Source organism: Cupressus sempervirens, chromosome 1 (assembly GCF_028749045.1).
Source record: "Cupressus sempervirens isolate cs-2001-9-10 chromosome 1, ASM2874904v1, whole genome shotgun sequence".
Lineage (NCBI taxonomy): Eukaryota > Viridiplantae > Streptophyta > Pinopsida > Cupressales > Cupressaceae > Cupressus > Cupressus sempervirens.
This window is the reverse complement of record NC_143118.1, coordinates 688,688,369-688,702,271: the sequence shown is the minus strand read 5'-3', so window position 1 is coordinate 688,702,271 and position 13,903 is coordinate 688,688,369.

Below are 13,903 nucleotides of genomic sequence, written 5' to 3'. Positions count from 1 at the left end.
AGGGCAAGCTATCAGAGTTGTAGAGATTGAAGGCTAGGCAAATGGTATGAGCTAAGAAGTGATCTAAGATCTACAAGTTAAGTTGTTTGTTATAGTCAGGTCAAATATTTTCTAATTCTCTATAGCAATTGTATTAGATAAGAGAAAATCCTATGGACTTAGGTTGGCCTAATAGCCATTTTTAAATCCTTTAACAAGGTGGCATTCCAAGTGAATGTTCTAAAGTCCTCTAACCAAGCCCACTTCTAATAGGGTGGTTAAACCCTCTAACAAGGTCACATTTAACAGTGTGTTGTAAGCCTTTAACATGGCAGGCCTTTCATAGGGCATCACTTCAGGAGGGTGAGAACTAAGTAGCATGTTACTGATGGTTTTTCCCAAATTAGATTTCCACGTAAATCACTATGTTATGTGTTGATTTCTTATGTGTTATGTTTGCATGTTGATTTACAGTAACTTGTTGGTTAGCAAAGTTAAAGCTTGGATGAATGAATGGGCTCACTATAATTACTGAAAAGTTTGAACATTACATTTGGACCTTGAATAATTGATTCACCCCCCCTTTTAGTTATTCTAAAGAATTTCTAACAATTGGTATCTGAGCCATCTGCTGATTTAGTTTCAAGGTACTAGAAGCATGAAGATCAAGATGTCCAAGAGAGAAGTTCCCAAGCTCAACAAAGAAAACTTTGCTGCATGGCAGAGTCTAATGAAATTGCGCCTTGGATTAATAGTGACTGCACAAAAACCTAAATCCAACAGGATCCCTTACTATAGATGATTTGAATAAAAAGAAGGAGCACAATCAAGCAATGTTGGAGATTGCCTTTGCACTTAATTATGCATAATATGATGACATCAAAGACTGTGACATTGCATTCAAGATGTGGAAAGCCTTATCAGATATCTATGGAGGAGATCAAAATGTCTAGAGAGCAAAGAGAGAGAGCCTAAGAGGAAAGTTTGATGACATGAAAATGGAGGAAGGTGAAAATGTTGTTCAATATGCTGCAAGAATGAAAGAAGTGGTAAGTGCAATAAGAAGTCTAAGTGGACAATTGGAAGAAGAAACTATCATCAGCAAATACTTAAGATCTCTGCTCCTTATCTATGCTATTAGAGTTTCATCCATTCAAGAGCTAAGATGTGTACAAGGAAACACACTAACCTTTGAAGGAATAGTGTGAAGACTTACTGCATTTGAATTGTCCAACTTTGATAACTATAGACTTGAGAACCTTGAATATGCTTTCAAGGCCAAGATGAAAATAAAAGACACTAAGGAGGAGACATCAAAAAAAAGGAGAAGAAAAGGAAACATGCATCTAGTGATAGCAGCGTAGATGAGGAAGATGTGGAACAATTAGAAGCAATACTGGCTAGAAGATTCCATAGAGGCAAAGGTAAATTCAAAGGTAAGCTCCCTATCATATGTTTCAATTGCAATGAAGTAGGTCATATTGCTACAAGATGTACACAGAAGAAGAACTACAAAGAAGGAAACAAGTACGGGAACAAGAGAGAAGATGATAGCAAAGACTACAAGGAGAAAGGCAAGAGATGCTACATTGTTGAAGAAGATTCTAATGAAAATGATGAAGAAGCAGTCTATGTGGGCATGAAGGATGAATTAGATAAAGATGAACATGAAGGAACATCATTGGTTACTTGTGTGAACAAGAATGATAAGTGGATCATAGATAGTGGATGCTCACATCATATGACAAGAGATAAAAGTAAGTTCATTACCTTTACTCAATATGATGGAAATAGTTTTAGATTTGGTAATGATGCTCCATGTCAAATCAAAGGAAAAGGCTCTATTAAAATCATAGAGAAAATTTCATGTGATAATGCATACTATGTTGAAGGATAGAAGTACAACTTGTTGAGTGTATCATAGTTAGGCAATGTAAGTTGCAAAGTTGAATTTGGAAACAAAACTACTAAGATCTATGACACTAATGGAAATCTAATAGGAAAAGGTGAACAAACTAGGAGTAATTTTTTTTACCTAGATATGGAAGATGCAACATGTCTTGTTGTTAGACTTGATGATGTGTGGTTGTGGCATAAAAGGTTGTGTCATGTTAACTTTGATAATCTGATCAATATTAGCAAGAAGCAGAAGGTCAGAGGGTTGCCAAAATTAAAGAAACCTGAAAACACAATGTGCAAACAATGTCAACTAGGGAAGATGACTAAGTCTAGTTTCAAAAGCAAAACATACACTTCCAAAGAAGTACTAGAATTAGTCCATACAGACTTATGTGGTCCAATAGAAGTGCAAAGCTACCTAGGAGACAGATACATAATGCTATTTGTAGATGACTATTTCAAGATGATGACTGTTAGATTTTTAAAGAAATTTTTTGATGCATTTCAAATGTTTAAGTGGTATTTGGCCAGAGTTGAGAAGGAAACAGGAAAAAATCTGAAATGCCTAAGGTTAGACAAAGGAGGTGAGTTCACATCAAAAGAGTTTGAGACATTCTGCAATGAAAAAGGCATCAAAAGACAAACATCAACACCAAGGACTCCACCACAAAATGGTATTGCTGAAAGAAGGAATAGATCAATTATTGACTGTGCTAGAACCTTGATGATGGAGAAAAATGTTGCACTAAAGTACTAGAGAGAAGCTGTAAGTACTACAGTCTACACACTGAATAGAGTCCAGGTCAAGAAAGGTACAAATGCAACACCTTTTGAATTATGGTATGGTCACTCACCTAATGTTAAACATTTCAAAATATTTGGTTGTAAATGCTATATTCTTAAAGATACTAGAAATGGAAAGTTTGATGCAAAGAGTGATGAAGGCATATTCCTTGGATACTCCACTAGAAGTAAGGCATATAAGTGTTTGAACACTAACACTAACAAGATTGAGGAGAGTGCAAATGTAAATTTTGATGAGCATGCATAAGTCCAAGTTAGCGAGTCCAAACAATCAGAGGATTATAGATCATTTGTATACTTCTATGAAGGAATGACTTTTGAAGACAATGCTGCAAATCAAGTTGGGAATCAACAACAAATTTCAGTATCTGTAGAGTTTCAACCAGTGAATTTTGAACTACATTCAGAAGCCGAGCTATAGAATGTAGAAAATGCACATTCTGGTTCTATAAACAGTATACATGAGAGGAGTGATGAAGTGCCTGATGAAGAAGAACAAAATGATTCTGAAGCTGAAGGATCAAAAATAGAAAGAAGGACAGAACCAAGGTTAGCCAAGTATGTGAGAAGACATCACCCTGCAGAACAAATCATTGGTGACAAGGATGCTAGACCAATGACAAGGAATAGACTAAGGAATGAATCATGTCTATAGAGCAAGGTTGAACCTAAAATAGTGAAAGATGCACTACAAGATGATGACTCGTATAAAGCCATGGAAGAGGAGATAGATCATATTGAAAAGAATAAAACATGGACCCTAGTTCCTAGACCAGCTGATAAGAATGTGATTGGTACCAAATAGGTGTTTAGAAACAAACTTGATGAAAATGGTGAGATAACAAGAAACAAAGCTAGACTAGTTTGTAAAGGCTATGCATAAGAAGAAGGACTAGATTATGGGGAAACATTCATCCCTGTTGCAAGAATGGAAGGAGTAAGAACATTACTTGCATATGCTGCATACAAAGGGTTCAACGTGTACCAAATGGATGTGAAGTCTACTTTTTTGAATGGTATACTAGAAGAGGAAGTCTACATAGAACAACTAGAGGGATTTGTAGATGACAAGAACAAGGACATGGTCTACAAACTGCACAAAGAACTTTATGGATTGAAGCAAGCACCTAGAGCATGGTATGAGAGATTGCACAAATATCTTGTGAAGATAGGATTTGAGAGAATAGATGATTTTTTTTTTTTTTACATCAAAGGTAAAAAAGGTAAAGACATTTTTATATCAAAAATCTTTGTTGATGATATAATATTTGGAGGAAAAGATGTTCTATGCAAAGATTTTGCTGATCAAATGAAACATGAATTTGAGATGTCAATGTTTGGAGAAATCAAATTCTTTGTTGGTTTACAAGTACATCAATTGAAACATGGCATATTTGTGACCTAATCCAAATACATCAAAGAGATACTCAAAGAATTTTGATTAGAATACTCAAAACCAATTAGCACACCAATGGCAACATGACATAAGTTATCCAAGAATGATGAGTCTGCTGAAGTGAATCAGACATTGTATAGATCAATGATTGGAAAGTTGCAATATGTTGTACATAGTAGGCCAGACATTGCATTAGCTGTTGGAATAGTGGTGAGATTTTCTACAAATCCAATAGAAAATCACTTAATGGTAGTTAAGAGAATACTGAGGAACCTAAAAGGAACTGATGACTTTGGCTTGTACTACAAGAGAAGTGAAAAGTTTGAACTAAGAGCCTACACTAATGCAGATTGGGGAGATAATATTGATGATAGAAAAAGCACCAGTGGAGGAGCACTTTTCTTAGGAAAAAGGCTGATTACATGAACTAGCAAAAAGCAAAGTTGCACCTCATAGTTGACTGTTGAAGCGGAATATGTTGCAGCTGCTATAAATTGCACCAATATTGTATGGATCAAACATTTGTTGCAATATATGAAGGAAGAGGTAATTGAAGCTGTGATACTTTATTGTAATAATACAAGTGCTATCAACGTATCAAAGAATATTTTAATGCATGCTAAAACCAAGCATATTGCAATCAAGTATCACTATGTAAGAGAGTTGGTGGAAGACAAACAAGTGAAGATGGAATATATTAGCTCAAAGGAACAGATTGCTAACATCTTCACAAAAACATTACCTAAAGATGCTTTTGAACATCTTAGAGGTAAGTTAGGGGTGATACCCCTAGCTAAGGCTACTTGAGGTAAAATCAAGACTTCCCTGCATCAAATGAGTTGATTGATAAAAGATATTGCACATTGATGCAAAGGATGTTTACTTTAGGATTCATGCCTAAAGTAGTAGATGTGCTAAAGTCCCAAATCAGTCACAAGAAAGGTGAAAAAGGGAGAAATTGAATGAACCTGCAAAAGCTACACCTACATACTAAGATGCTAATATGTCTTTGGCATTGTTGTCAAAGAGGGAGAAGTAGACAAAATTGATCAATGGGAGAAATTGTGAGAAATTGATCACATGCTAATAATTTGGTAATTAGAAGTATGAGGAAGAAACTAATCAAAAAAAGGAAGAGGGAGAAATTGACAAAAATAATCAAAAGTTGATCAGAACAATAGAAGATGAGCAATACAAAGGAAGAAAAATAAAAGAACAAGGATATAACAGCAAAGAGGGAGAAGTAGAAATGAAGCAATCAGAATAGTAGAGGGAGATGTGAAGTTTCAATTTACTATTTGGCATTTGACTTATTTTTCTAACCTAGTTAGCTTGTGGTTGAATAGTTTAGTTTGATGGTTGATCAGTTTGGTTTGCCATCAATGCCAAAGAGGGAGATTGTTGGAAATCTGATTGAAAAGCTCATTGTTCAAGATCCAAGAGGGAGATTTTTGTTAAAAGAATGTTTTCAATCCATTGTTTTGTCATTGATGTCAAACCTACTATCTGTAGGAATGATATTTGCTTATAAGATCCAAGTACTATCACTTAGTTGATTGATGAAGAGGATTTGATTAACAAGATGTAAAAAGTGCACCTAAGGGAAAGGTTGAGTTATGATGTTGTAATGAAGTACAAGGATCAGCTAAGACAATGGTTAAATGATTTATTGATAAAATACTTAAAGATACAGAGGTTGGTCACACTTAGAAACTTTGGAAGAAGAAGTTGTAACAAGGTTGATTGAAAAGCTTAAACCAAGATCATTAGTGGGTGCCGAGAATAAAAAATTCTAGTGTGTGCCTGATCTTCAGGTGCCAAGCATCAAACAATCATTAGTTGGTGCCAAGTGATCTTCAGGTGCCGAGCATCAGAAAAAACACAGTTGATGTCGAGTAACATAGTATGTGCCGAGCACCAATATTTCAATAGTGTCGAGCTGCCACATTATTTCAAAAGACTAAGATTCACCAAATTTGAGCCGACAGAGTGGTTATCTTGAATTTCGTAAACAAGTTGGAAGATAAGAATGATGAGCTGGTGACACAGAAATCCATGTAAACCATTTTTGGGCAAATTCTAAAGGATTATTCAAGAAGTTTCTAGAGGAAACAAAATATGGGTTAGATGCAATGAATTCTACCTAATCCATACGAATTGAAATTAAAGAATGGAAGAATCAAGCAGGAAAAGGAACTCCAAGACTTCTATTTAAGGATTCATAGACCAAGAAGCAAATGCTGCTAATATTGTTGCTGCTAAAGAGCTAAATCTGTGAAGTGGTTGGAAGGGTGTCAAGGAGAAGACATCTAGGAGAAGGAAGAGCACAGAGGCTCTACTTCTACGAGTGGTCATGAAGAGATGATTGCATTGGTACATTGAGCATGGAGACTCAAGGAGACTGAGCTTGAAAAGAGGGCAAGCTATCAGAGTTGCAGAGATTGAAGGCTAGACAAATGGTATGAGCTGAGAAGTGATCTGAGATCTGCAAGTTAAGTTGTATGTTATAGTCAGGTTAAAGATTTTCTAATACTCTCTAGCAATTGTATTAGATAAGAGAAAATCCTATGGACTTAGGTTGGTCTAACAACCATTTGTAAATCCTTTAACAGGGTGGCATTCCAAGTGAATGTTCTAAAGTCCTCTAACCAGGCCCACTTCTAACAAGATGGTTAAATCTTCCAAGAAGGTCACATTTAATAGTTTGTTGTAAGCCTTTAATAGGGCAGGCCTTTTACAGGGCATCACTTCAAAAGGGTAAGAATTGAGTAGCATGTTATTGGTGGTTTTTCCCAAATTGGGTTTCCACGTAAATCACTATGTTATGTGTTGATTTCTCATGTGTTATGCTTGCATGTTGATTTATAGTAACTTGTTGGTTAGAAAAGTTAAAACTTGGATGTATGAATGTGCTCACTATACTTAGTGAAAAGTTTGAACATAACATTTGGACCTTGAATAACTGATTCACCTCCCCCCCCCCCCCCCCCCCCCACCTCTCAATTATTCTAAAGCATTTCTAACAATAGTTGCTAAAGGAATAGGTTCAGAAGTAGAAGGAGTGGATGAAGTAGGCGAGATAGGCACAAATGAAAAAATATTAGCAAGACTAACTTCCATGATATTGGCTACTTTATGTTTTTGATAGTTTCTATAGAGATGATCAGGATGAGTAGGTGGTTTCTCAAGAAGTGATGACCCATAGAAATCATTTGAGCACAATCTCTAGGACACAATGGTTTATAAAGAGAATGATTAATAGTAATAATGTCTCCATCATAGAGAAATGTAAGGCATTTATGAATAGGAGAAGCCATAGCTTGCATGGAAGAAAGCCATGGAATACCAAGCTTAACTTGAAATTGATCAGAACTAGGAATAACAAAAAAGGTGGTAAAAATAGCTTTCCTTGATAGAGTAATAGGTAAAGAGATAGAACCTTGAAGATGATAAAGAAAACCATTACAAGTTTGAGTCCTGCAAGGTTTGTATCATAAGTATCTCTATGCAACCTTTTGTTAATAAGTTGTTCTTTAGTGATAACATTCACACCTAAGGAAGGATCAACCAAAGTAGCATGAGAATGAATATGAGAAGCTCTAGCAATGATGTAAAGAGGACCATTAGGTGCCTTAAACATATTAGACTAACTAAGGCTAAAAGAGGTGTCTATTTAGGTTCAAGTGGAGAAGAAATTAGAGGTTCAGGTGCTAACTCAACATGATTAACCACATGATTTGCTTCTTGTATCTTCTAATCATAATTAATATGGTGATTGGAAGAAGAAGGTTGATTAATAAAATTCACTAAGTGTGAAGGTAAGGGATTAATGCAAATATGGAAATGTTGATTAGGAAACACAATAAATTTATTCGTGTTAATAACTTGAGCATCAATATATATAGCTTTAGAATTAATAAGGTCCTGAATAACATTCTTCAAAGCATAACAATTTTGAGTATCATGACTTGGTTGACAGTGATACTAACAGAAATCATTTGAATTAAAAGACTTAGGCAATTACTTACTGGGATCAATAGGATGAATAGGAGGAAGGTTAAGAATTCCAACATCAATTAATTTAGTTGTCGCCTCAAACAAAGATTTACATAATAGAGTGTACTTACAATAAGGATGATATAAAGAGGAAAAAGTAGTTGTATCTCTAGATGTAGTAGCCACCTATTCAAAAACTATATTTGTAGACTTGATTTTGAAAAAATTGTTAGATTTAGGGAACTTATTTGAATTTTTGGTGTCATGACTCTTATTAATAGAAACATGAACCATCATAGTAGATCTCTCAAGTTAACTCACTAGTAACTAGTAATGGTGAAGCACTACTCATGAGTGTGAAAAGGAGGTATATTTAGTAAGGATAATATTATCCCTAATGTATTTTTGTAAATTAGAAATAAAGATGTGTTGAATATCATGATCAAACACAAGATAAGAAATATGAGCATTAAAATGTTTAAATGTACCAATAAATTCAGTAACTTTCTCTTTAACATTTTACTTATGTTTTATTAAATCAGTAAAAGAAATCTATGGACCAATATTATTATAATTTTTTTTAATGAAAGCATTAGAAAGAGTTTGAAAAAAATCAACAGAATAAGGAGGTAGAGAGAAATACCATTGCAAGGCTCTATCCTTAAAAGTATGTAGGAACAAATCACTACATATTGTCTGGAAAGTTTTAACATGAATTATGGGATCTCCCTTACCATTATAAGTCTCAAGATGAGGTACCTTAACATGTTGTGGAATAAGGACACAAAGTATATCTAAGAAAAGGGTATTAGTAATGTTACATATAGGAATATAGTACTTATATTGAGTTAAATGTGCTAGTTGTTGTTGTAAAGTAGTGACTTTTTGAACCAAGGTACTAAAAATAGTATTGGAAGAAACACTAGTAGTTATAGGTATGCTAGATGGATTAGGAAATTTATAAGAAGTGGAAGGAATACATAAGGATGTTGGAGGGGGACTATAAGGAGTGGGTAAAGTGTTCAAATAAGTAAAAGGAATTGCATTATATGAAGGTAATGAAGAAGGAATGGAAGTAGCAACACTCATAGGAAGTGAGAGGCTAGGAAGACCAATAATTAAAGGAGTGGAAATAGGTGTAGAAGTAGTCATAAGAGGTAGAGCATACATAGGTATGCTAGAAAGAGTGTTAAAAATTGGAATAGAAGGTTCACCAGTTGTGGAAGGAGGCGGATATCCTATCACTTGAGCACATTTTGTTAGAGACTTAGCATGAGTATTAATAAGGTGAGATATACCATGCAAGATAGAAAGGTTATTATCATCATTATTATTGTAAGCCACGTTTCTAATTTATCAAATTCATTAATAGGAGGAGCTCTTAAAGTGTCATCTTCATCGTGGGATGAGTGAGAAGAATTATTCTCCATTATATGATTAAGATCATGAGTAAAGATAAGAGTGTTATCTTGAGTCCTAGGAAGAAAAGAGGAATCATGACCAAAGGAGCCCATGAGTCTACGTCTACACATAATGGTAATGCTATAGGTTGGACTTCATGTAATTAAGCTCATAAAAGAGGAGATCAAAAAAGGAGAAACTAATGAGATCTAACCATGCAAATGTAATAAAGAGAATAAAAGAGAGATCCAACCACACAATTTAGTCAAATCTACTCTATGATTAAAAGGGGGTTTACCAAAAAGAAGGTAAACACCTAAATCTAACTCCAAAAAGAAGGGGGACTCGTCAAGTTCACCAAAAGAAGGTAAACACCTAAAACAAGCAATCTAACTCAAAGAAAGAGGCAGAAATTGGGTTCACCAAAATGTTTAGGGAGAAAAGGGAGGTACTTTAATAGGGTTTTAGGTCTCCCTAATTGATGGCCACTAAGCCATTCAAATATGTACAAAAGCGAAAGAGATGAATTTCTGAATATGATTCCACTTATGATCAAAATTAGATTGGTTAGAACCCAAAGGATGAAGGGTGCTAATACTAAATTTTAATTATAAAGAGGAATACAATATAAGTAAATATATTCTTTGATCCTTAATAGGATAACACATATGTAAAATTGAACCAATTTTTTTAAATAAAGTAAATCTAGATGTTATGTGTAGACAATTAGCCTAATTAAGATATAGATCTAGAGTAAAGATAAGAAGGAAAATAAAATATAAAAGACCCATCTTGAAATGCATAGAGGAATATATATTATAACTCCAAAAGTTACGATATAAACACTCTTCTAAATATCCATCTACGAATCTCTGAATAAAATGACAAATGGAACAAAACCCAGAAATCTCATTGCAAAAGTGCATTGAAGGTATAGGTCAAATAGGAAGGACACTCTACAACCAGGTTGACGTAGTCTGATGACTCTGCAATGAACTTTTCCATAAGCTCCCAAGGAGTAGGTTCCAGATCTATAATATCTGATTGGTATCCTACAAATAAACACAAAAAATAAGGGTTTTATGGTTAAGGTCTGATGAAGGTTTGATTTGATCAAGCCATAGGTTAAGGAATTAACTGTAATTGAGAAATATAAATATAAATGACTGAAAGACAAGATAAATTTCAAGATTCATCTTGATAAAAACCCTTGTCAATAAGGTTTTTGTATGTAATGTATTATAGATTTTGCATGTAGGAATGTTGGGTATCTCCACACTTTGCAATGGATCTACCATAATGCCATCATTGTGCCATGGATTTAAATGTGCATCAATGAAGAAGATGATGAAATGCCTCAATGTAGATCTTCTCCCTTGATGGCCAACAATAAGCTAGATCCTGAAGAGGATATGCTCATAAAGGATCCTTAAATAGAAATATCCTTGCCTAAAAATTTTTGATAATCTTGAACACTTGAACTCCTTGAATGTAAATGGAAGAAATCTAGACTTGAGAGGAAGAGCTTAGATTACTTGAGTGTGTGATTGAATGAGATATCAAAATGAAGTCAATTTTCAAGTGGGTAAACAATACAAGATGATGAGAGAGTGAAATAAAACTAATTATTTCATTGAGGCCTTTGCACCCCGATCCTTGAAACCACCGAGGACTAGGTTGAACTAGGTTGACCTAGTCCATAATAGGCTAACTTGGTCCTTGGGATTAGGTCCATAGTGCCATATAAAGAAGAGGTAGATGCTCAAAGAAATAGGGTGGAAAGAGGAAGAAAATAAGAGAAAAGGAGATCAAGAACAAGCATATCCATGGTCCAAAGAAGACATTATGGAGAGTGTGCTAAAAGGTATTAAAAGAAAAGTGCATCCATTTTAAGATGATACACTATTATCAAAGGGGACATAATGACTTGACATTTATCAAGATCAAATTAATGCATAATCGACCTCTTTAAATGCTTCAAATCAACACATGCTAGAAGAGAATGTAATAAAAAGGCTATCACCATGTCCAATTTGGCATTGAGATATAAAATATATGATTTCATACTAGAAGACTTTTAAGACATGAGGATGTAGGAATGAAATAATTATCCCTATCCTTAATTAGATCACCATAATATTTTCTCGTAAATGAAACATACAAGTGATGGGAGTTATGTACGAGGGGTGTTGGAATGCACAAGTAATTACTGATAGTTAGATTGGAAATTATGTTAATTACTTGGTGTGTGTGCCTTCAACCTTAAAACGAGATTATTTAACATTGACAAGCTCAATATGTTTTTGGAAAGATTTGAAAGTAAAGGGATGGAATATATTTTTACACCCACTTGCACCAAACAAAAAAATCCTTTCCATGGGAATAGAAAGAAAGTTAGAATTGATAAAATGTTCAACCTTGTTGGTTACAAGTTAACATAAAGTGTTAATGTTTTGTTGGGTGACATGTTTTTTCATCTTCAAAATTTCCACGGGACAAACACAAACATTTATTCAATGATAATGGTGTTGGCCCTATAATTAGGAAAAGACAAGGACATTGTTCATTTTATGATGGGGAAATTGGTTCCCCGAGAGGCATCAGGATGAATAGAGGAGATCTTCACTTCCTCAATAACGAAACTTAGGATAAATCTGGGTGATAAACATAGTAGTTTGGAAAGTGTTCTTGGTACACCCTTTGTGTGGCAGTTCAAAGAAAAAATTAGGAACAATCAGTTCTATATAGATCATAAAGGGTAGTCTGCACTAAAAATTGTGGGGATGGTTAAAATTTTGGATGAGGACATTGCAATAATGAAGGCTAAGTGAAAATGTGTAGCGAAGGATAAAGCTCAACTTCAAGAAAAAAAACATTTGTGTGAGGAGGTTGACAATGTGAAGGAGTGCATTTCTAGAGCTAGGATGAATTATTTGTTCCATGAAAGGAACCAAGGAATGGCACCACAATGTCTCTGTTAAGTTCTCTCTATTCAACTACATTTTTTGTTGTTAACTTTTGTTGAGGTTTTGTGCATAAATGTTCATTATGTCTTCTAGATTTTACATCAAAGAATGTTTGAGAGAGATGGATTGAACAGAGAAGGATCATTTTTTGATTTTGATAAGTAGGGTAGGATTTTTTGTTATGAAGTAAATAAAAATTGCAAGATTTTGGCTTTGGTGTGCTCTTGCATAAGTAGGTTACAAACTTAGACTAGAAGGCACACATGAGAAATTGTGGAACATTACTCTTAACCGATGGTCAAAAGGGATTGCAAAGTTTTGAAGCCATTGTTGGTTTATGGTAATTATGAAACCAAGCATTGCAGAAGAGGATGTGGAATGGGATGCATCTTGAAGTCCTAATAAGTGAAAATCAATGACTATGGGTAGATGCAACAACAAACGAGGGCATGTTTTGAGTTTTGTAAGAATGTCTAAAGTATTTTGTATATTGGTGATTGTCTTGTAAAACTTGATTATAAGGGTTTGTGAAAGGACTGTAAGGTAGGATCTAGAATGGGAAAATATTAAGCTACTATATGTAAAGGGTAAACCTGGTCTTGGGATGAAGTTAGATGATTGACTATAAACCTCTAATACATATTCTATAAAATGCACTATTCTTTTTGTATACTAATAAAAATATATCATTGTTACCAATAAAAAACAAAAACATAACATAAATAATTTTTGTATTTATCTATATAGCATTATATTCCCCTTGATTAAGTATACGAGCTACTTAATTTTATTTAAAATATTAATTATTTATATTTGTTCATAAATTTATCATTCAAAACTTTACAAAATAATGCATATTTACTGTCTGATAACCTCGTAAAAAAATACTATTAAAGTAAGTATATTTATTAAAAATTTAAAGGTTACTTTTACATAAACTATAAACTTATTTTTTTAATTAAACTTTTTGCTTTAATCCCCTATTATTGGTGCTCAAAGGATAATCGTTCATAAAACACTAGAGTTGAGGTGAAATTGGAGGTCCCATTATTGGATAGGGTTAAGATAAATTTCAATAGAACCTCAAAAAGAAATCCAAGAATGAGTAGAGCTAGTTGTATTGTTGAGAATTGCATAGGAAAGGTGGTGGACACAAAGTCAATCCCTTTGGTAGTGATGATGAACAATAATGCAAAATTTATAGTAGCACTCCTCTCGGCCATAGAATTGTTCACGCATAAGGAATAATAGAATAGTAGGGCGGCTTATTGGTGTAAAATGTGGAATCAAACTTAAGGTGGAGAAATTATATCTAGAAGGTGACTCTCTTTTAACAGTTAATGTGATTAAACAAAGATCCACCCCTAATTATAAAATTTAGAAATAGATTGATTCAAGTTGGGAATTAATTTGAAAAATCACATATTTTAAAATTTTCCATGTGTACAAGGAGGGAAATGAG